Source organism: Eriocheir sinensis, chromosome 39 (assembly GCF_024679095.1).
Source record: "Eriocheir sinensis breed Jianghai 21 chromosome 39, ASM2467909v1, whole genome shotgun sequence".
NCBI classification, from domain to species: Eukaryota; Metazoa; Arthropoda; class Malacostraca; order Decapoda; family Varunidae; genus Eriocheir; species Eriocheir sinensis.
This window is the reverse complement of record NC_066547.1, coordinates 10,504,176-10,528,060: the sequence shown is the minus strand read 5'-3', so window position 1 is coordinate 10,528,060 and position 23,885 is coordinate 10,504,176. Positions and strand designations below refer to the sequence as shown.

At 42.8% G+C, this 23,885-nt stretch overlaps 1 protein-coding gene and 2 long non-coding RNA genes across 3 annotated transcripts in view; 2 read left to right on the top strand and 1 right to left on the bottom strand.

Annotated features, from left to right (window-relative positions):
* The window catches only part of LOC127008974 (uncharacterized), a 59,746-nt gene extending 39,310 nt beyond the window's left edge, over positions 1–20,436 (top strand). The window contains exon 5 of the long non-coding RNA XR_007761493.1: positions 20,382–20,436. This is a non-coding gene — a long non-coding RNA (uncharacterized LOC127008974). The remainder of the gene's footprint in view (positions 1–20,381) is intronic.
* LOC127008972 (cell adhesion molecule Dscam2-like) overlaps positions 1–23,885 on the bottom strand; it is a 121,076-nt gene that overhangs the window by 59,194 nt on the left and 37,997 nt on the right. The window lies entirely within an intron of this gene.
* The window catches only part of LOC127008975 (uncharacterized), a 100,497-nt gene continuing 97,046 nt past the window's right edge, over positions 20,435–23,885 (top strand). The window contains exon 1 of the long non-coding RNA XR_007761494.1: positions 20,435–20,487. This is a non-coding gene — a long non-coding RNA (uncharacterized LOC127008975). The remainder of the gene's footprint in view (positions 20,488–23,885) is intronic.

Genomic DNA, 23,885 nt, shown 5'->3' with positions numbered 1-23,885 from the left:
AACCTAAATCCGTATTATTCTCCCCCACAACAGAGATTGCAGGTAGCGTAAGTTAACAATAGAGTAAAGCAACAGCTAATATCCGCATGACAGATGGAGTGAGGTGTGGGTGCAGTAATGTGACAGGTTACTGGTGTCGTGCCTAGTACCGCCGGTAAAACGAGGATCAAGCCTCCACCTGTGCCCCTGAAACTACACCTCACCCATCGTGAGTATTAGGGGGGATCCTGAGGATGCCCTGTGTAGGCCACTCGGCCTCATCCAGTCTCCTTGTGTTTCTGTGTTCTTATGTAATGAAGTCATTTTCCCCTACAGCTTAGGTTACCAGTAGTGTAAGTTAAGGGTAGTAATTTCCTCTTATTTCTCTCTTTACTGTAAAATTTCCATGTCCCTTTCTTCCTTAAAGGTACATGATGTTCTCTTCTAACTATTTCCTGCCGGCATGTTGCCGGAGGGAGATGTGGGTGGGGTGGAGCCTTCATCTATTCTGTCCTGTCCTACCACACGTAGATTACTAGCAGTAGCGGTAGTAAACAGACACCCTCGTCATAGACCGATAGGTCTTCTGGTGTCTGTTCTTCCTATGTATTCCTCCTCCTCCTCCTCCTCTGCCTCCTCTTCCTCCTCCTCCTCTTCCTCCTCCTCCTCCTCCTCCTCCTCCTCCTCCTCCTCCTCCTCCTCCTCCTCCTCCTCCTCCTCCATTCCCGCTTCGTTCTCGCCATCATTTTCCTCGTCCAGCATTTCCCAGGTTTCCTTTCGTCCTGCCTTTCCTTCTCTTCCCGTTCCGTCTTTTCCTCCGTCCCTCTCTTCTCTTGGTCATATCTTTCTCTCCCAGCCTAATCCTCTTTCTAATCCACATCCCGTTGCTACTCTCTCTCTCTCTCTCTCTCTCTCTCTCTCTCTCTCTCTCTCTCTCTCTCTCTCTCTCTCTCTCTCTCTCTCTCTCTCTCTCTCTCTCTCTCTCTCTCAAAATAAACCTTCTAAATCACTTCTGTATCTGTCTTTACACCTGTATTTCCTTCTCGTCTTACTTAATCTCCTTTAAATTATTTTTTTTACCCCGTTTCCTTTTAATGATGAAATGGCTGAAGTAGTTTCGGCCTAAAAATAAAATGTCTGCCACTTTTTTTTTCTGAGTAGTTTTTTTGTCGATATTCCAAGCGCCTTCATTATTTTCTCCTCTGTGTATTTCAAGAGACTTTCAAGAGGCTCAGGGAAGGCTATGAAAAAAAATATGAAAATATGGTAAAGCTGAAAAAAGTGTATAATAATGGAATACCGTTCTTCACTCGTGGCCTTTAATGGGTCGAACAAAAATGTGTTCACCGTAGAGGGAAAAAATGTTGAAAGATTATTTTGACCCTCGAGGCAGTATTAGGAAGGCCTTCAACTCGCATCTATTTTCTATGCTAAAGCTTTTCCTTTCCATTTATCTATCTCTTGTCGTTTAGTTTCCACAGTAAACGTTCTTCTTGCATTAGCTCGAATACTTTTCATCAGTTTAAAATATTATCCACAAATAGTCTGTCTTTTCCTTCAGTATTTACATTTTTTCTTCTGATTTGATCATTCGTTTTGCCTCAGTTTAGTTGTTTTGTCTTCTAATTTTTCAGTGTTCTTCTCTTCGTCCTCTCTTTCGTTCTCAAATACTTTCCCTTATTATAAAATGTTATCCAGAAATAGTCTGTCTTTTCCTTCAGTATTCACATTTTTTCTTTTCGTTGTCATTTATTTTGCATCAGCTTAGTGTTTGCCTTTAAATGTTTTGTCTTTTTTTTTCAGTGTTCTTCTTTTCGTTCGTTTACTTCGTTAACCTTTCATTTTTTCCACGTTTTCTTTCATTAGCTCAATTTGTTTCCATCAGTTAAAAATGTTTTCCTCAAAATGGCCTGTCTTTTATCCTGCTGCTTTCTAGTGTTCTCTTATTCCTCCTATAACTGCGTTAACCTTTCCTCTTTTCCACGTATTTTTCCTTTTCATTAATTTTCGCTCACTTTACAACGTCTTCCCCTAGTCGTTTTTTTTCTTCTTTTTGTACAGTTTTGCAGTGCTCAATTCGTCCTTCGTTTTCGTTAGCGTTTTCATATTCTTGTTTTCCCCGCTAAAATATCCCCCCGAACTTTCACGTAACAAGTAATTCTATTCAAGAGCCCTCCATTCTTTCGCTGTTTTTAGCCTCCACCTACCCAAACTCTACCCACATTCCTCCCTTTCCCTACGCAGCCATCTATATTCCCGTCATACTCTTCTCTTCCATCACACGCACATAAAAAAAGAATACCTCGGAATAAAAGAAAAGTCAGAGCCATCCCCAAACGATGATCGGAGTTTGCCGAGAATTCATGCGATTAATATTTGAGTTTTTGAAGTGACGGGACGTGACAGAAGAGGAGGGGACGGGGAGAGGGGGCAGGAGGAGGGGGGCGAGAGTGACGGGTGACGGGTGACAAAAGGAGGAGGAGAAGACGAGGACGAGGACGAGGACGACTGCCACTCTGCCTGTCTGACGTGGATGAATAGTGTAGGAAGGGGTAAGGGGCGGCTGAGCGGTGTCTGAGGGGAGCGCGTGGAAAGAGATTAATGTAAAGTATAGGTATAGGAAGCGAAGGGAAGGGAAGGGAAGCAAGGAAGGGAGACTAATGATGTATAGGGGAAGATGGGGATTAGGGAAGGATGTGAGGGAAGAATATAACAGGAGGAGGAGGAGGAAGGAGGAGGAGGAGGAGGAGGAGGAGGAGATTTCAAGGGTATTACAGGGTCAAGGGGAGCCAGGAAAGAAAGGAAGGCTGGGGAGAGGAAGGTGTGTGTGTGTGTGTGTGTGTGTGTGTGTGTGTGTGTGTGTGTGTGTGTGTGTGTGACAGTGGATTGTTTGGGTGTATTATACAGAAAGGGAGACTAGAGGGATCGGTGTTTGTGTGTGTGTGTGTGTGTGTGTGTGTGTGTGTGTGTGTGTGTGTGTGTGTGTGTGTGTGTGTGTGTGTGTGTGTAAGGGTTGTTTGCCTGTGCCTGTTGCGTATTTGCGTGTTGTTTTTATTCACTTTCTAGCGCTCCTCTTTTTCCCCCTCTTTTTTCCCTCTTTCTCTTTTTCTCCTTTTTTCCAACTTTTCTTTCTGTTTCCCTGACGACGTATTTTTCGCTCGCTCTTGTCAATTTAATTTTCTCTCTCTTTCTGTCTGTCCCACTTGCTCGCACACTCACTTTCTCTCTCTCTCACTTTCACTCTCACTCTTGCCACTCCCCCCTCTCACATACTCTCTCTCTCTCTCTCTCTCTCTCTCTCTCTCTCTCTCTCTCTCTCTCTCTCTCTCTCTCTCTCTCTCTCTCTCTCTCTCTCTCTCTCTCTCTCTCTCTCTCTCTCTCTCTCTCTCTCTTCCCGTCCTCCTCCCGTCTTTTCCTTTCCCTTCCTTTCCCCTCCCTTCCCTTGAGGCATTAGGAATAGGGGCATCGAAGCGTGTGTGTGTGTGTGTGTGTGTGTGTGTGTGTGTGTGTGTGTGTGTGTGTGTGTGTGTGCGTATGCGTGTGTGCGTGTGCGTGTGCGTGTGTGTGTGTTCCTCCCCAATCACCAAGTTTTATGCGAAGTGATTACCATGTTTTCTCTACCCTGCGATCACACGACACTCTTTCTCACTCTCCCTCACTCTATCCCAATATATGATGAGTTCTAAATTACCCTCAGACTAGACCTTGCAGCAGAAAATTACGTAGGAGTGTGAGGGGAGGAGAATAAGGGAATAGTATGTGTTTTCAAGGTGGAGAGAGAGGGACGGGAAGAGAAAGTGAGAGACAGGGGAAAGGTAGAATGCTGGTAGTGGCGGTGGCGGTGGTGGTGGAGAAAGAGGGAGAGAGGGAAAGAGCGTTAAGATGTGCATTGAACGAAACATTTTGCGACGAGGACGAGGCGCAGCGGGTCGAGCCCACTAACAGCCTGGTCAAACATGGTACTCTCACCTGGTCGCACACAGGTAACGAGGTATCCTGTGAAGGCTTCCCCCCGCCCCCCCTTCCCCCTTCTTCCATCTGCCTCTCTTACGTTCCCTCGCTTCCCCTTTCTCTTTAGACCCTTTACCCCCTCTCCCCCTACTCTCAGCTTCCTTATATCCTCCTCTGCTTTCTTCTCTCTTTCACTCTTTTCTTCTCCCTCCTCCACCTGCCTCTCTCTCTCTCTCTCTCTCTCTCTCTCTCTCTCTCTCTCTCTCTCTCTCTCTCTCTCTCTCTCTCTCTCTCTCTCTCTCTCTCTCTCTCTCTCTCTCTCTCTCTCTCTCTCTCTCTCTCTCTCTCTCTCTCTTTATGTCCTCCTCTTCTCTCTCCTTTCCTTCCCTTTTTCTTCTCACTCCACCTGCCTCTCTCTCGTTCTCTTGCCTGTCCTCAACTCTCCCTCCCCTCTACACTCCCGACCCTTTTCCTGCCTTCCCCTCACCTCAGCTTCCTTATCCTCCACTTTCTCTCCTTTCCTCAGCTTCCTTTTCCCCCTATAACTGCCTCTCTCTTATACGTTCCCTTGCTTGCCCTCACCTCTCCCTCAACTCTCCTCCCCGTCAGACCCTTTCCCTTTCCTCTCTTCTCAGCTTCCTTATATCCTCCTCTGCTGTCTCCTCTCCCTCCCTTTTTTCTTCTTCCCCCTCCACCTGCCTCTCTTACGTTCCCTCGCCTGTCCTCCCCTCTCTCCCCGTCCTCCTTACCGACCATTTCTCCTCTTCCTCCCCGCAGCTTCCTTATCTTCTCTTCCACTTTTTCCTCTCCTTCCCTTACCTTCTCCCCCCTGTACCTGCATTTTTATCTTTCTCATACGTTCCATCGCCTCCCCTCACCTCTCCCCTCTAAACTCTTTCCCCTCCCCCTCACCTCAGCTTCCTTATGTACTCCTCCATTTTCTCTTCTTCCCTTCTCCCCTCGCTACCCACACCTCTCTGGCTCCCTCTACTTCCACCCCTTATCCTCCCTCATCTCCCACCTCCCCTTCTCCCTTTCAGGTTAGTGTATATAGAGTAAACGTGTGCACCATGTAACAATATAGCAAGCAAAGTTTACCTGTCCTCCACACCTGCACCCGTTTACACCGGCCCCTCCTCAGTATCACGTATCCCACCTTATAACCTATATACACACCTCATACCCTTCCTGCAGCACAATATATAAAGGACGTGTTTATATTAGGTTATGTAATAGCATATGAGAAGGCTGGATAGCACCTCCCATTACCTTACTTTCATCTACCCTCACCTGCCCTGCCCTCCCCTCACCTGCAAGCCTCCCCTCACTTACTACCTTAGCGTCCTCTCATCCCACGCCTGCCTTGTCCTCCCCTCACCTGCTTACCCTCCTCTCACCTTGCCCCTGCCTGACTCTCCCCTCAGTTTCCCTCCGCTCCCCTCCGCTCCCCTCCCCTTCCCCTCCTCCTCTTCCACCACCCCTCGCCATCTCTTCTCCCTTCACTCAGGCTCAGTATGCAGACAGTAAGCGTGCACAGAAGGGAACTGCAGCCTCATAGCGTTGCAGGAAAACCATAACACGTTTCATATGCCAGCAGAGCGATGTGTTATCTCTGCGTGTGTGTGCGTGCGTGTGTGTGTCTGTGAGCGTGTAGGAGGGGAGAAGGCCGAGGATGAAGCGGTTGTAGTGATAAGCTTAATAAAACGGTCATAACAGCGCAGTAGACATTGTTTATAGATACACTGATAGTAGAAGTGCGTAGTAGAGGGAAAGAGATAAAGAAGGGAGGGAGGGAGGGTGGAAGGGGAAGATAGAGTAAAGGGTTCGACAGGACAGGACAGGTGAGGTGAGGTGAGGTGCCTTGAGGTGAGGTGAGGTGAGGTGCGTCGCGGCTTAATTAGACAGAACACGGTAAAGAACAGGTAACGGAGCGCTCGAGCAAGGAGCGAAATGCACGGTGAAGAATTTTTTACGCGAACATCAAGCGGGGACTGGAAGGAAAGGGTTTGAAAAGGCCCGCGGCAACCAAAAATGCAGGAGATACTTAAACGACGAAGAAAAAAGAGATAGAAGGGAATTTTACGCAAGGTCTGAAGGGAAACGGTAGAGATTGCAGCCAGCGAAGGGAGGAAAGGAAAATAATACCAATTTAGATGCGAAGAAAATACTGAGGGAAGGAAAAACAAAGCGACTAATGAAAACCCTAAAACGAAAAACGAAAGAAAAGAGGACGGAAGAAATGCGTCAAGGAAAAATGCGTAGGGAGGATAGGAAGCGAAGGTAGAAAATCCGGTAAGAGAGGGAGAGGGAAGAGGAGAGAGGGGAGGGAGTAGAGTAGATATGACTAGGTTAAGAAAGAAGTCGATTGAATAGAACATAGGAGAACAAAAAACATAGAGATTATAGGAAACGAACGGAGATAAATTTTAGGCACGAAAGTACATGAAATGGAAAGGAAATTATGGAATAGAATATGATAGGATAGGAGAGACGAAAAACAAGACAGTATGAGATGATAGGAGAGCATAGAACAGAATGAAATAGCGAAGAGTGGGGAAGGGGACACGTTGAAAAGAGAACATGAAAACAGTACAAAACAGAACAAAAGCACCAGAAATATAGAACATTCCCCCCCCCCCACCCCCACCCCCACCAACAATCCCCCCGAAAAAGAGGCCCCAGGGACAGCGAGACCGACAGCCACCGCGCAGCCAAAAGAGCCCGTCCCCAAAATTTTATCATTCCAACGAGCAAAATAACCTGCTATTGTTTTGGGTCAATGGTGAACCGCGCAAAATTAGCCGCTGGTATTGGCGGTGAAGGCCGGCGATAATTTTTTGACCCTAAAACCCGAAAAAAAGGAAATGAAAAAGTGGACAGGTGAACAGAGAGAGAGAGAGACTAAATATCTTCCTCTCTCAACTTCACTCGTCGTCGATTTACCTGCGTTTCTGCTTCTTTATGTACGTGAGTGTGTGTGTGTGAGAGAGAGAGAGAGAGAGCACGTATGCATATGCCCTTTCAACTCCCCATTCTGAGAGAGAGAGAGAGAGAGAGAGAGAGAGAGAGAGAGAGAGAGAGAGAGAGAGAGAGAGAGAGAGAGAGAGAGAGAGAGAGATCCCCCTTTTCGTGATAATTTCAAAATAAGCAAGAGGAGAGGCGGCGGAAGAGGAGGCGTTCACTCACTCCCTAATTAAGGATTCGGACGCCATAACTTGCTCGCTCCGTCAACAGGGGAAGGAAGCAGGCAAATTTGTCCGTCCCAGCATCAGCAGCGGCATCGGGCATCAAGCAAGCAGGGAAGAGTTAAAGGCAAAGTCGTGACGGCGCGGAATAGAACGAAGAGCTGTGACGCGCGACGACAACTTATATCCCGTGTGTGTGTGTGTATGTGTGTGTGTGTGTGTGTGTGTCCCGACTTGTTCATGTGCGCGGGTCTTCAGCTTTAGTTTTGCGTTCTCTGTTTTGGTTTCGCTTCTGTTGATGGAGTGTTGAGTTCGATCGTTCTTTGGTTTTCGTATTGACATGTTGTTGAGTAAATGACAGGTTTTGGAAATGAATATAGATGGTAAGCGTCTGGATATTTTGACAATCGTTTTGTAACATATCGGTACACACACACACACACACACACACACACACACACACACACACATCACGAAGAGGCGGGTATAAAGGCAGGTAAGAGGACTGACCAGGTGTGAATCGTTAGGTAACCGAGTAGATTCTCAGGTAGGTAGGTAGGTCGGTACATACGTAGGTAGGTAGCAGGTATAGGTAAGTAAGGCAAGGTGTAAGGCAGGTTGGAAGGTATCGCGGCCCCAACCACACTTCTATATTGGCCTTTGCGTAGACTTCCACTATTTGCCTCCCTCACCCCCCTGAAAAAAAACTCCTTTTAGCCCGAGCAGGAAGGGACCAGCAATATACAGCGGGAAAAATGCCTTTGGTGTCCGAGAGAGTGAGTGAGTGAGGGTTGACGGGCCTGCGAGAGAGAGAGAGAAAGTATCATGCCACTGCCACCTCTCTCTGCTCGTTCTATCTCTCTCTCACTCTTTCCCTCTCTCTCTTTCTCTCTTATTCCATCCCCTTCGTCTCTCATCCTTTCTCTTTCCTACACAGCTTTACCTGGACAGAGAGAGAGAGAGAGAGAGAGAGAGAGAGAGAGAGAGAGAGAGAGATTTAAACCAAACAGATCCATAATCCTCCTCTCCCAACCCTTCTCTTCCCTTATTTTCTCTCTCTCTCTCTCTCTCTCTCTCTCCCCCCATCTTTTACTTATTTTCTCTTTCCTTCCTTTCTTTCCTTAACATCTGCAGTCCTTTTTCTGTTTCCTTCACTTCTCTCCCTTTTTCTTTAACTTTCCCTTCTTTTACCTGACTTCCCTCTCTCTCCATCGTCTCTCCATCATTCTCTCTCACTCCCTCTCTCTCCCACTCTCTTTCTCTCTCTCTCTCTCTTTCCTCTCCCTTCCCTTCCCTTCAGACATCTCCAAAACTTGTCAAATATTAATCAAACCTGTCCCGAGGAAGTCGAAGGTCCACTCATTCTCTAACGCTTCACCTAAATTTTTGAACCACCTAAAACAAATCACGGGCGGGAAGGTTATGCAATTTCTCTGGGCTTAAAACAATGTGGTCCTGATGGTATGTAATGAAATCAATTTGCATGAGAAAACACAGACACTCACACACTCACCCACACACACACACACCGACCGGGCCTGGACTGTTTTATCTGCTGAATATTCATGTGTGTTTAGATATGCGTGTTTGTGTGTGGGTGTGGGTGGGATGGGGTTTTGTGTGTGTGTGTGTGTGTGTGTGTGTGTGTGTGTGTGTGTGTGTGTGTGTGTTTAGTCTTTTTATAATATTTATCTCTCTCTCTCTCTCTCTCTCTCTCTCTCTCTCTCTCTCTCTCTCTCTCTCTCAAACACACACACACACACACACCGAGCAATCACGTCAGCAATAGCGCAAAAATCATATCATGCACATTAATAAACAGAACAATGCAATACCGCTGTTTCGCTGCTCCTAAAATCAAAGGTTTAAAATCCATATTAAAACTCGCATGCACGGCCACCGTTGTGTGTGTGTGTGTGTGTGTGTGTGTGTGTGTGTGTGTGTGTGTGTGTGTGTGTGTGTGTGAAACTTTTGCAACTTCCCTTTTCGTCGTTTCAATTACATTTTATTGTTTGTCTGAGTGTTTGATTGTATTTTTTTTTCGATTCGTTGATTTTATTTGCGGTTGTTTATTTTTTTCTTGTTGTTCCGCCGTGTGCATTAGTGTGACATGATATTACAAGATTTTTCCCTTAAATAATTGTTCTTTAATTTACAGAGAAAGAGAGAAAGTTGCAGAATGAAAAGAATTTATCAATAAAGAACAGAATAAAAAATCCACATTAAAGTGGTCGTAATCAAGATCTCGGGTCGTAATAAGCGGAGGAAGAGGAGACGGTCCGTCGTTAATTAGAGAGGGCGGTAAACAGCTGCATGGATACGTCTTGATAAATAGAAATATAGGTAGTGCTGAATACAATAGCAGATTATGTGAGAGGAAATGGACGATACAAAACGACGAAAACAATATAAAAGCAAATTTAATCTCTCTCTCTCTCTCTCTCTCTCTCTCTCTCTCTCTCTCTCTCTCTCTCTCTCTCGTTTAGCACCTTGGCGCACTCATTTTTTCCTGTCTCTAAGGACGGGGGCGATAAAAAGAAGTTTTAAGTGAAACAAGAGAAGCTTTTGAAGCCGGATGTAATCTTTTCACAGTTGAAAAAGCCCATGGAGAGAGAGAGAGAGAGAGAGAGAGAGAGAGAGAGAGAGATTGTCCATACGTAAACAGGAAAATATGGATTAATTTTCATACATGCTTACTCGAATACATTCATACAGAAATGCATACATGCCTCCACACATTCTTTCATATACACCCACGGACAGACAGACGTATACAGACAGGCAGTCAGATTAGCCGTTTCAGTTTTAGCATCCGGTTGAAGCTAAAACTGAAATTAAAATATCGGTGTTTTGTAACTTTTATATTATTTGCGTGAAAAAAATATTTGGAAATGTTAGCGGGTTAAAAAAGAATCTCGAGACATCTTGTTTTTTTTCGTAATAAAAGTGTGTGTGTATGTGTGTGTGTGTGTGTGTGTGTGTGTGTGTGTGTGAGAGAGAGAGAGAGAGAGAGAGAGAGAGAGAGAGAGAGAGAGAGAGAGAGGAGGAGGGGAAAAGTTGCTAAACTAATTACGTGTTCAAATTATGAGAGCCAACGTTGCTCAAACCAATTTCACACGCCAGAGCAGCCTCGAGTATGCTTCATTATTATCATCATTATTATCATTATCATCATCATCGTTGTTATTTTCTACTTTTTATTTCCACTTTTATTCACTCAAGCATTTTCGTTTTTCTTGGGTTTTCCTTTCACTTTTAAGGCCGTGTCCACTTGCATCTCTTCTTTTTCTTCCTCTCTTCCATTATTCATCCTTCGTTTATTCACTCGACCGGAACCGAAACAAGAAACGGGTCGCCTCCTTTAATACGGACGACGCGGGAAATTGCCAACCGAATCCGGAACCGTAACCAAACACTCGCCTCAACAAAACCCGGACCGGAGGAGGAGGAGGAGAAGGAGGAGGAGGAGGAGGAGGAGAAGAAAGAGGAAGAGGAGGAAGAAGAGAGGAAGAATTTTGAGAAGCAGTGACAGGAGGATAAGGAGGATAGAAGAACGAAAAAAAAAGAGAGGAAGAAGTTTGATTTTTTGGCTGTTGAGAGAGAGAGAGAGAGAGAGAGAGAGAGAAAACTTTTGCTAAATTCGTCCGAAGTTACATTAAATCAGAGAGTTATATCTTTACTTTAAAAAAAATATCCATCCGTCTTTCTGTTTGTCTATCATCTCTCTCTCTCTCTCTCTCTCTCTCTCTCTCTCTCTCTCTCTCTCTCTCTCTCTCTCATCCATTTTCCATTTTCTTCCAATTTAACTACAATTTTCTCATCATCATCTGCCATACCATCAGTTTCCATTTACACCTCCTCCTCCTCCTCCTCCTCCTCCTCCTCCTCCTCCTCCTCCTCCGCTTCCTCCTCCTTCTCGTTTTTCCCCACACAAAGCTGCACTGCAAGAGACACTTAATCCTTTCCTTCGTCAGACACACACACACACACACACACACACACACACACACACACACACACACACACACACACACACACACGAGGAAAAACAAAGTCCCTTGACGTGGCTTCTGCAGAAGGACTTGGCAGGAGCCGCAGCCGCAGTCCCTTCAGAGTCACCCCTCCCTCCCTCTCCTCTCTCTCCCCCTCTCTCTGCGTCCCTCTCCTCCTCCCTCCCTCCCTCCCAAGTAGTGTCTCCCACAAGTTCTCAAGGAAGACACAAACTGCACCACTGCCAAGCTTGCCCAGAGGTAAATACTGACATTGCCTCAGGAATAGGAATAAGAAGAGGAGGAGGAGAAGAAGGAGAGAGAGGAGGAGGAGGGCAAGAAGTGGGACGAGGAGGAGGAGAAGGATTAGTATTAGGATGGGAGAGAGGATTTCCCTGAGGATAGACATTCGTGGAAGAGGCTGAAGAAGAAAAGGATTAATGAGTGTAGTTTGCTGTGAAGAAAGAGGAGCAAGAGTCTTAGTAGCAGCCAATTTGAAGGTGAAGGAAGAAAAAGGAGTGGTGGTATCAGAGCTGTTCCGTGAAAGTAAAGCAAAGCGGGAGTAAAGGAATAATAACTTTAGATAAGAATAGAACGTTATGGAGAAGAGGAGGAGGAGAAGGAGGAAAAGGATATGGAGTTTGGTGCATTTGTATAGTCACTATGAAAATAGAACAATAAAGGAGAAAGAAATAAGTGTAGGAAAAGAAGGAAGATAAATAGTAAAAATATAAAAGTAAAAAGCGCCCATTAAAACTGAAGGAGGAAGCAACTGATCACGATAGAGGTAATATCTTATAAAACCCATTTCGAGGCTTTCAGTGATATGGCAATTTGGCAAACCATAAGCACGATTTCAGCTTAAAAAGAAAAACGTAACCACTATTTATCAACGGCAAATTACCCCGAAACCAGCAAGCATTAAAGTTGTCACTGCGAATACCTAACGAGGAAATGGGGTTTATTTGTACGGCAAGAGGATGAAACAAACTCAGCATTGCCAACACATCGCCTCGTAGGTTTTATAAGGCTTGGGTTTATGAGCGTCTGGGTAGGATGAAGGGTAGTTGGGGGGAAGACATGGGCAGTTAACATTTACAGTCCGAAGTGATGAGCAAGGTTTGGTTTTAGGAGGGCGAAAAGAGGTGGATAGGGAAGGAAAAGGATAATGTAGAATAGAGGATTGCATATACTGATTGAGATTTGGGTAAGAAAAATGAGGTTGAGTTTGGTTTTACAAGAGATAGAGAGGAATAGATAATACTGAATAGAATGGATAGAATAGAGAATTATGAAAAAAAAATTAGGTAGAGAACGTTTTACTTGGGATAGAGAAGGGAAAAAAATTACAAAAATGGTCTTGCATATACTGATTGAGATTAACGTAAGGTATATGAGTTTAGGTTACATTTTGAATTATAAGAAGCAGGAAGAAAAGAGTAAATGGAAAACAGGTCCTCGGTAATACAGTTAGATCATGAGTTTTGGTAAAGGGTTGTTAGCAGGTTCGATTTTTGGAAGCGAAGGAAAGGAGAGAGAGGGAGATCGGAAAATCGAAAGTGGCCAAAAGGAGCATAGGGTAAAGGGGGGGAAAGAGATGGGCCATTAAGGATTTGATGGGAAAATTTTGGGCAAGGTTGGCGGGAGGATGGGACATTAGATGGCAAAAAAAGAGAAGAAAAATATAGAAAAACAGATGATAGGAAAGAGATGAGAAGAAAGTAAAGAGTAAATACATAGAATGGAGAAAGATAGAACGAAAGCAATACTATAAAATAATGGAAACGAAGGAGAAAAAGGAAGAGAAGGATGGAAAAAATGGGCAGTAGGAAAGGAGAAATGCACAGACCGAAGATATGAATAAAAGAGGAGAAAAAAAAGAAAGAGGAGGAGGAGGAGGACGAAGAACACCACATTGAGCTGCTTCCGTCGAGGCAGTGGTTATGAAATCCTGCGTGACGCCTCTTTCTCTTCCTCTTCCCCCTTCTCCTCCTCCTCTTCCCCTTTCTCCTCCTCCTCCTCCTCCTCCTCTTCCTCCTCCTCCTTCTCTTCTCGCCTTTTTCCTACTCTCCCTCCTTTTCCTCGTTGTCACCTTGCCAACCCTGTCGTTTTCCTGTCCTTTCCGGCTGCTCTCTCTCTCTCTCTCTCTCTCTCTCTCTCCTGACGTCCTCTCGTTTCACAATAAGGAAAAGAAAAAAAATAAGAACAGTGACGGTGTTAATGGCAGGTTGAGTGGCAGCATATTTTTTGGGGTAGGAGAATATAAAATATAATAAATTTTAGCCACCCCCAAAACCGAAAAAGTAAAATTTGACAGTCTGATAATTGACAGCTTCGTAAAAGGTTATTGATGCCCCGATGTGTAATTGACAGGCACGGGAGGCTGAGGCACATTCCTAAGCTGTTTTCTGTTTTTTTCTTCCTTTTATTATGGATGTTTATGAATGGCCATGAAGAACGTTATTGCCAGTTACTGTTGTTGGTGTTTGTGGTTTACATATTCAAGGTCAATGGGAGGAGTATCAACACATCCCTTTAAAACTAATGCTGTATATTGACTTCTTTATTGTTTTACTTATTATCATTATTTTTAAGTCACGTTTCTGGTTAAGTATTTGTGTGTCCTGCCGAAAAATATTTGAAGTGTGTAGCCAATACCTTAACACGATTGTAATGCCTCAGAAAAGAGAAGCAGCTCGTTTATTTCTCAAGATCTCTTTTCTGATTGTAGCTTCCAGTATAAATGGTCTGAAAAGTGGATAATGGAAGCAGCTAACAGGTGGGATACTCTAAGACAATAGTGCGTTTATGAAAAAAGACTGAAAAAGAAAAATGTAATTGTATTCAAACATGGGTTGCGTTGAACGTAGAGTTTTCCTCGATTAAATCATGGCACTAAACTCTCAATTTTTGTTCATATATTTATCTTTATCCCTGAGTCTACTTACCTATATCTATCAGTGTTAATTATTTATATATCTGTCTGTCAGCCTGTCTGCATGTATATATGTATGTATCTCTATATACAACTGTGAGTCATGGCCAAAACAATGTTGGAACGACCGGCAATATTTTCACTCCCGTCGCCCTGTATGGAACCTATTGACTCCTTCCTTTGATGTGTATTGACAGCCTTCTCCTCGTCGATGGCTGTTAGCTATTGATGCCGACACTGCTGACGTTTCAAACGTTTATTGATTCTGAACTCTGGTGTCAGTCCTTGTTTTCTTGTTTACTTACTGCACACGAAGCCGCTAAATGGCGAACATGTTAGAAAAAAGGAAAAGTCGTGAAGCAAGTAAATATGAATGTAAAAGAGCAGTGTGACGCAGGAGGTGACAAAGGAGAAAAGAAATTATAATATATTCAATTAGTAATTAAGAAGGGACGAGAAATATCGGAGTGCTACAAGTCGTGACCTTTCTGGTGCAACAAAGAAGGAAGAAAAAAAAGAGAAGTTAAAAGATTAAAAAAAGAGTTATGAAGAAGACTCACGCGATGCTGTGTAGATGATGCTTTTTCTGCTCTGTTAATTGTTGAAAAGAAGGGAAGGAAATGTACAATGATGATGTGACAGTTTATTCTTAATGAAGGATTTTAAAAGAAAGCGGGGAGCAGTTATTAATGAGGCTTAGCTACATGACGTAAGTAGAAAAGTTAATACAAATGTTGTTTCCAGACTATTAAACAAGACAGTGGTTAATTAATATTATGTATTATTATTATTATTATTATTATTATTATTATTATTATTATTATTATTATTATTATTATTATTATTATTATTATTATTATTATTATTATTATTATTATTATTATTATTATTATTATTATTATTATTATTATTATTATTATTATTATTATTATTATTATTATTATTATTATTATTATTATTATTATTATTATTATTATTATTATTATTATTATTATTATTATTATTATTATTATTATGTTTACTACTACTACTACTACTACTACTACTACTGTTGCTACTACTACTACTACTACTACTACTACTACTACTACTACTATTTCTACTGTTGCTACTACTACTACTACTACTACTACTACTACGATTATTATTGAAAAGTTGTGTAGTAAATTATGAACAAATGTACATGTTTTAAATTTGAAAATGGAAGGGAATGATGGACCGAAAAGTATATACAACAAATGAAAAGTAACGAAAGTAAGAAAAACGAATAAATGAAGGACGAAAGGGAGAGGGAGGAAAGTAACAGACAGAATGCACGGGACTGGAAGGAGTGGAAACTTGAACAACTGTTTGACGACCGCGTGTTTAATTTAGTGTTGCCGAGGGACGGGTTGGCGCCAGGCACACGGGGTAGAGGAGGAGGAGGATAGAAAGAGAAGAGGAAGAGGAAGTTGTGGCAGGGAAAGTGGAGAACATAAATGAAGTCGAAAGGAAGTGTAGAAGGTGGAAAAGTAAAGTTGGAGGAAGCAGGAAGAAGGGACAGGGAAGAGGCGGCAAAGAATGAGTGGGAGGCGGAGAATGAGTAAAGTATGGAAAGATATAATAAAAGAATGAGAATGATAAAAACACTAAAGAATCGGAATAAACGAGACAGTGAGTGCTAGATAATGATGCTGTAAAAGAAAAGAGAAGAATATACGAGACAGGAAAAGTAACAAAGAAAAAGAAGATGCAGACGTATGTGGTGTGATATTATAATTGAGTTGAGAGAGAAACTAAGGAATAATGAGAAGTGAGTAATGAGAGAGAGAGAGAGAGAGAGAGAGAGAGAGAGAGAGAGACTAGATCCTTGCTTTGTATATCCTTTTCTTCTCCGCCTCCCTGTCCAACTTTACTCCTCCGTCTTATCAAACTTTCCTCCTCTCCCCTCCCCATTCCTCCCCTACCCTTCTCTCTCTCTCTCTCTCCCTTATTTACCTTTTTTCCTTTTCCTTTCCATCTTTTTTTTCATCCTTTTCTTTCTACTTAATTTTTTTTATTGTTTTCCTATCATGTTTTGCCTTTTATTTTGTTTTCTGTTTTTATTTTTCTAAGTCAATCTTTTGTACAACATTTCCTTTTTTTCGTTTTTTACTGTTATCCGTTCTTATCTAAACAGTTTATCAAAGGTCATGAAGACACCTGTATTTATTGTCTCCTTGTTTATTTCCTTCAGTATCCACTATATTTTATTTTTTACCTCCATTCCTTTTACCATCCCTTCCTTACCTTATCCGTGGTCCTTTCTTTTCTGCCAATGTGTTCCCCTTCTCTTCATCCTCTCCCTCTCCTGCATTCGTTTCCTCACATTCAATCTCAATTTTTATTCCCTCTTTTCATTCCCGTACCTCATTTCTCTATCACTCTTCTTTCACTCCCTTCTTTCCGCGGCGCCATGTACCTATAAATAGCTCAATCAAGCAATTAATTAACCTCTTCCACCTTTTCTCCCTTTTCTCATCGTTCTCCTTACTAACCCTTCTTTTTCTTTATTCCCTCTTCTTCCACTCTTTCTCCCTCCCTCTCGTCTGTTTTCTTTCCCTGCTGTTTTTCTAATCATTCTTATCTATTTTCTTCTTTTCTTCACTTGCATCCGTCCCTCTATCCTTATCCAGTCTTTACTTCACCCTCCTTCATTCTTTCCCTTTTTATCTTTTCTTTTAACTGTTTCTCTTCTTTTCTCTTTTTCTCCCCTTTTTTCTTTCCTTTACTTACATTCTTTCCTTCAACCTTATCCAGTCTCTTCCTCTTTCTCCTTCCATTTTACCCTTTCCTCTTCTTCTATCCTTCCCTCCCTTCTTTATCCTTTTTCGTCACCCTCTTCCCTTCTCATATTAATTATTCTCCTTTCCTCTACTAATCATCCCTCTCCTCTCTCCCATTCTTTCCTCTCACGCTTATCCTTCCCTTCTTCCTTCTTCTTTCTTCTTCTCCCTTCTCTCCCATCTTCTAATCCTATCATCCTCTTGTATCCTTTCCTTCCTTAGCTGCCTTTTCTGTCATCCTCTTCCTTCTCATTCTAATTCTCCTCTTTTAATCATCCCTCTCCTCCCTTCCATCCTTCCCTCCAACCCTTATCCATCCCTTCTTCCGCTTTCCACAGAATATTCAAGTTGCGTCGCATATGATATTTTTATTTTCAAACTCTGTCTCGTGATTGGCAGCTGCAGCCGATGACGTCACGGCCCGACGACCAATTATTCAGTGCGTTGATCAGCGCCTCGACCATCGTAATGAATCTTTGTTGAAATATTCGATTTTTTCTTTATTTCGTTTGAAGGTTCGTGATTATTTTTATATGCGCGTTACGGAAGGAGGTGTAGCTGTGAGTGTTTGCTTTGCTTTGTATTTTCTTTCTGTGTTCTTTGTTTTGTAGTTTTGTTTGTAATTTCTTGCGAATTTGAAACTACGTCGTATCCTTCTAATTTTTTATGAGTTTTGTTGACAATTGATGTTTGATAGTTTCCGCCTTTGTATAAAACATTTTGAGTATTTATAATGCGCAAATGACCCCCTCCCCCCTCACACACACACACACACACACACACACACACACACACACACAAACACAAACACACATAAGCAAATATGAACTTAACCTTCCACCTTCACTATTTAGATCACTGAAAAAAAAAATGCATTTACTCCTTTTTTCACCTTTTCGCTTTTTTTGCAGTCCTCCATCAAATCATTTTCACGTATAGAAAATTAATGTCCTTTTTATTTTGCTGCTAATGAGAATATTCTGAGAGTGGCGTGTGTGTGCTTGTGTGTGTGTGTGTGTGTGTGTGTGTGTGTGTGTGTGTGTGTGTGTGTGTGTGTGTGTTAGCGTTATTTTCTCTTTTCGTCAACGTGTGTATGTAATATGTGTAGAAATTTTTGTGTGTCGTTTTTTTGTTATATATTGTGTAGATTTTTTTTTCTTCATGAAAATTTTAGTGAATGTATATGTATGTATGAATGTGTGTGTGTATGTATGTATGTATATACGTATTCGAGTCTTCATCTTAAGTTCGCGTACGTGTGACGTGTATGTCTAAAGTTTCCTCTCATTTCACAAAGTTTGAGTTTACGTGAAAGTATTTTAGTAGTTCCACATTCCTTTCCGACCAACTCTTCCTTCCCTTCCTTCCTTCCTTCTCTTTTTCTGTTGCATCCTTTCAGTTCCCTTTTTCCAACACGTGTTTCCCCCCCATTCATTAGTATTTCAATTCCTACCATTTCTTTCCTCTTCCGCTTTCCTGGCATTCTTTTCTCCAGTTTCCTCCTCAACTTTCCTCCCCTCCTTTCCATCCTCTCTTCCAAACTTGTCTCTGTTCTTTTCCGTCTTTATTCTTGCTTCCCTCTGTTGCCTTTTCTCCATTTGTCTGTCTGTCTCTTGCTGTCTGTTGCCCTTTTCCCTTTGTTTATCGCTGTTTGTTTGTCAGATACGCTGCTCAGTGAAAAAAAAAGTCTCTCTCTCTCTCTCTCTCTCTCTCTCTCTCTCTCTCTCTCTCTCTCTCTCTCTCTCTCTCTCTCTCTCTCTCTCTCTCTCTCTCTCTCTCTCTCTCTCTCTCTCTCTCTCTCTCTCTCTCTCTCTCTCTCTCTCTCTCTCCCACACACACACATATACACAAGCATGCATAAAAAATAAGTGTTGTGGCTGTAAAAAATGTTTCACCTGCTATATAAAAGTTAAAGGGGGAGTATGTTCGTGTGTGTGTGTGCGTGTGTGTGTGTGTGCACAAACCGTGACGCCATCTGAGTATTGTCTAATATCGATTCGTTTCACGCCGAGCAAAACACATAACTTTTTCTTGAGTGATAATAGTGATATACTGGTAAAATAATAATAAAAAGAATAAAGATTTTGCGCAACAAGAATGAACATAATAGAAAGCAGATACGTACGTGGCCCATTGACCTTAACTGACACATTAAAGAAGAAAAGTAACGCAGGAGGGAGGTGGTTTGGACACTTTTAAAAGATGGAAGATGATCACTCCACTAAAAGGGTGATAAGCATGGATTTGTCGGGAAGATCAGGTAGACCAGTAATGAGATGGGAACACTGTGAAAAGAGGAGGTAATGAAGTTGGAATTATTAGAAAAGTCATCTGAGAAGATAATGGAGAAGTGTGCTGAAAATTTTGTGACCCCGAATAGGAATAAATTTGCAGATGAAAAGTGGTTGGAAAATATTTTGTTGGCATGTTGGCATAGCTTGCGAAGAGAGAGAGAGAGAGAGAGAGAGAGAGAGAGAGAGAGAGAGAGAGAGAGAGAGAGAGAGAGAGAGAGAGAGAGAACAAGTTTTAAATGTTTAGTCTGTCATAAACAAATTCCCTAACACTTTACACCATAAACATAACAACACACAAAGTCAGGAAAATCGTTCTTGTGTTTTATTAACTCGGTAAATCTATTTATTGAGCGGATAGAAAAGAGAGTCAACGTAAGGCTCAGAAACCTTATTTATCCGTTCACTCCATACGATTATAAAGCTAATATATAGTTTTTTCTTCGTCCCGTTTCAAAAACATACAATGCGCCATAAAAAGGGGAGAGATTTCACACCTTCCATTTTATATCCGTGGCCCGGCGCTTTGTTCCTGATTTTTGCTTTCGGAATAAACTTATTATTAAAATGCAATTTATTTTTTGGCAACTTTTCGTTTTTTTTTTATATACTGCAGAGTTTTAAAAAATGATAAAAGCCTCGTGTGTTATTTCCCGAATAGAGGGGTGAATTTTTCTTTTAGTGAGAGAGAGAGAGAGAGAGAGAGAGAGAGAGAGAGAGAGAGAGAGAGAGACGTGAACTGGTAAAAGAATGTACGCGACTTCGGTTCGTGTGTGTGTGTGTGTGTGTGTGTGTTTCTTCCTCTCGGTCGCCTGGTCCTGTTTCCTGTCGGGCATAAATGTCTCAGTTTTTTCCCTTCCGTTTTTTCCTCCCTTCGGGCAGAAAATATTGCTTCCCTTTGGCCATCCTTCTTCCTCTCTTCCTTGCAGAGAAACCTTGTTTTTCCTTCTTATTTATATTCCGTACGGATTGATTTTAATTAGGCTCATAACAATGCATTTTTTCCTCCTACTGTGAATAATAATGATGTTTTTGTAATATTGCTAATTAGGAAGTCGTGTGTGTGTGTGTGTGTGTGTGTGTGTGTGTGTGTGTGTGTGTGTGTGTGTGTGTGTGTGTGTGTATGATAAAAAGTAGTTACAGCAGATATGTGAGGTATTGATTTCTTTTTCATAAGTAATTAGAGTTATGTATTAAAATTTCTATGACGTGTAAGGGAGCTGGCGTTCTATTTCTTCTCTTAACAGACTATGCCCTTGGGTCCTGTCTTGAGGTTGTGGCTCGGGGTGTGAGATCGAACGCTCCTCACTTCCGTAGCTTGACGCTCCAACCAACGACCACCGCGTCACACTAGTAAGGGAATACCTGGCTTTGTTTATTAAATGGAGGAGCATGAAAGGATGCTTTGGGTAATGTTGCTTTCTCCAGACAGGGTTGGTAAGTACAAGTGCTGCCTTCTACATACACAGATGCTTAAAGATATCTTAGGAAGTGTGGTTGTATGTTTTGATCTAGGTTTATGCGTAGTGTGATAAGACAGGGATGTTGACTGATGCATTGATTTTTAAACAGGGACACAAAATAGCAAATAGGAATGAAAATAGAGCCGTGTTGCAGTAATTAGACCTTGATATCCTAGAATACGAGAATGACAAAATAAAACGTTATAGATGGTAATAGGCGTGAGATGACAAATCAGACTAGAATGGAAACGGAAGAAAAGTAATAATGATGATGAAGGAAAGCTACGAGTGCATTAATACATTAGCTACATTACTAGAAATAGTCCTTGATATGATGGAGTAGATGAAGTCTCCCCTCATTTCCTGTTCGTGGGTTTCGTAGTCTTCATCACTTTAGCTGAAGATGCCCTACACTCGCGCTTATCAAGTTTCGTAGTAATGTCTGAGCGTAGATACAAAAAAAGTCAGTGTTGGGGAGTTGAAGGTTGGTGTAGAATATTGAAAGTAGTATAGAACGTGAAGGTAATTTTGACAATGATGTAGATGTAGGCGAGGGAAGCCCATAAAGTTTTGATAGAGTTACAGGAGGAGCTGCTGTTGTAATTAGTGAGGCAGGTGGATGCTCAGGTGAATGAGATGGAAAAGAGTACAAGTGAAAGTGTACCGTGATATAGTAGGTAAATGATGTCCAAACTCTTAACAATGAAGCAGTTGAATGAAGTGCTCGAGACGATTTGGTTAAAGAGGGATGAAAAACTACAATAATTGTTGCAAAGAGTGGACTTGCAGGTGGGTGAGGTGATGAGTAGGTGGAATAGGTGATGTTATGGCGGGCCAGGTGAAGAAAAGGGGAAAAAAAAACATTACTACTATTTCTACTATTATTTCTACTACTATTTCTACTATACTATTTCTACTATACTACTACTACTACTACTACTACTACTACTGCTACTGCTACTACTACCACTATTGTTCTATATATTCTCCGCATCTGTATACTGAAATGAAAGCCAGATAATTTATGGGTAGCAAAATGTCACGGTCAGGATCACGGTAGCTTGAACAGGCATTATGAAAACGGGTGAAATGTAAAAAACGAGAAGAGGAGGCTGCCGTTTTTTACATTCCTCGTTTAATAATGCTTTTTAATCAATATTCTTGTTTTGTCTTTTTTCGGTATTTTTTTTCTGTTCGTCTTATATTTTTATTTTTTCCTTCGTTCTCTTTCCTTTGATAGTTATTGTTTGTCTCTTGCCAACCCACGCTTTCTCTCTCTCTGTTTGCCACTCCTCCTCCTTCTTCTCCTCCTCCTCCTCCTCCTCCTCCTCCTACCTGATCTGTCTCCCGTGCCAGGGTCACGGTGAAGCCTCTGGGCAGCAGCAGTGGTGGATTGGACTGCAGGCAGAGGATCTCTTTATGAGACAATGGCTGGAGTTCCAGGGTCCTAGTCAGCTGGACCGTGCCTAATTAGGCCTGCAGTAGAGGAGTGTGGCGACCTCTACACTAATAAAAGCCTCCCTGGGAACCAGTTGTCGGTGTGAGCTCCCCGTCCCTCCCCTCTATCGACGGTACTCCCATCTCTATTCTGCATAACAGCTGGTTCTTTTTTTTTTTTTTTTTTTTTTTTTTCCTTAAAGAGATAACTTCCGTGGGCCATTTTATTTTTTACCAACCGGATTCTATGTGGAGTTTGTTGGGGTTTATCTTATACTCAAGGAATATTTCAGTCTTTTGGTCTCTCAGGAAGGGCGTCTGATACTCTCTAGAGTTGGTGGAGAACACCTGGTGACAGGTGCCACTGGCCAGGCCTCGAAAGGGTCGCAGAGTTGGGTTAGACGTTTCGGAAAGTGGGAACGAATTGCTGGTTCCTCTCCTCCCTTGCCAGCTCTGCTCTGTGTGACTACGCCGGCCCCGTGCTATGGGACAAAACTTCGAGGACAATAGCTGAAAAGCGCCGGGTTGTGAAAGTCTCTCTCGTGACCGAGGCTCAGGACAAGCGATTGGTCTTTGAGGCGTTTTCAAGACCCTGTGGGAGCGAACTCCCAGTGTTGGAGGCATCTAACACAGCAGTATCTAATTTCCATGCACAATTTTTATACAATTCAATTTATGGTCACAATTTAAAGTATTTCGAAAGCGCTTTTAATATTTGCCCAAACTGTTAACTCGCTTAAAATTCTAACAATGCCTTCGAACCTAAAGTGTGACGTCTGTCCCGGACGTTTTGCAGCTCAGTTCTTCCAGCTGAGTAAAACTTGCCGCCTCTGCGTTCAAAGATTACATCTACAGAAGGCTGTGACTGAGTGGAAAGTCAAGCACAATGATCTTGAAAAGAAATTTGTAGCCCTTCAGGAATTTGTTTTAACAAATGTGGCAGTGACTCCACTATCGATGGTGGAGAGGCCCTCCACTGAGACTGTGCCCTCTCCAGACGACCCTCCTGCTTCACGGGAGGACGTGTTACCTGCCTCACAGGTTGACTCCCAGCCTGCCTCACAGGATAACCCCAGCCTGCCTCACAGGCTAACCCCAGCCTGCCTCACAGGCTAACCCCAGCCTGCCTCACAGGCTAACCCCGGCCTGCCTCACAGAACAACCGCCAGCCTGCCTCACAGGCTGACCCCAGCCTGCCTCACAGGCTAACCCCAGCCTGCTTCACAGGCTAACTCCCAGCCTGCCTCACAGGTCAACTTCCAGCCTGCCCCTTAACGCTCCTCTTCCTGCTTCACAGGATGTCGGGTTCCAACCTGTAAGGAATGGAGCCAAACCAAGCAGGCAACCAAGGATTTACTGACCCCACTACCTTCAATAGGTTCCAGGTGCTGGCAGACACCATGGAGGATGAGTTCGAGACTCGCCTAGTTGGGGACTCCATGGTGCGTGGCCAGCTGGTTGAGTTCTGTGGTCGTTCATCAAACGGCCGCAGAAAACGTTACTGCTATCCAGGTGCCAGACTGGACGACATCACCGCAGCGTGCGATGATGTCACGAAATGCCGACCGAAACACCCTCTTTGTCATTCACGCGGGGACAAATGACGTAAAGACAACCCTTTCTGAGGAACTGCTTGAGAAATACCGCCGCATGATCAAGCAGTATAAACGTAAAACGGATGCCAGTAACATCATAATCTCAGGAATCCTCCCGAGGTTCGGTGCCGAATCTAGCTTTTACAGTAAGGCCTTCAGCACAAACAACAGACTTCAGTCCCTTTGCTCACAAGAAAACGTCCAGTTCGCTAACTTGTGGAACAATTTTTACTACGATTCGGACTTGTTCCTTCCT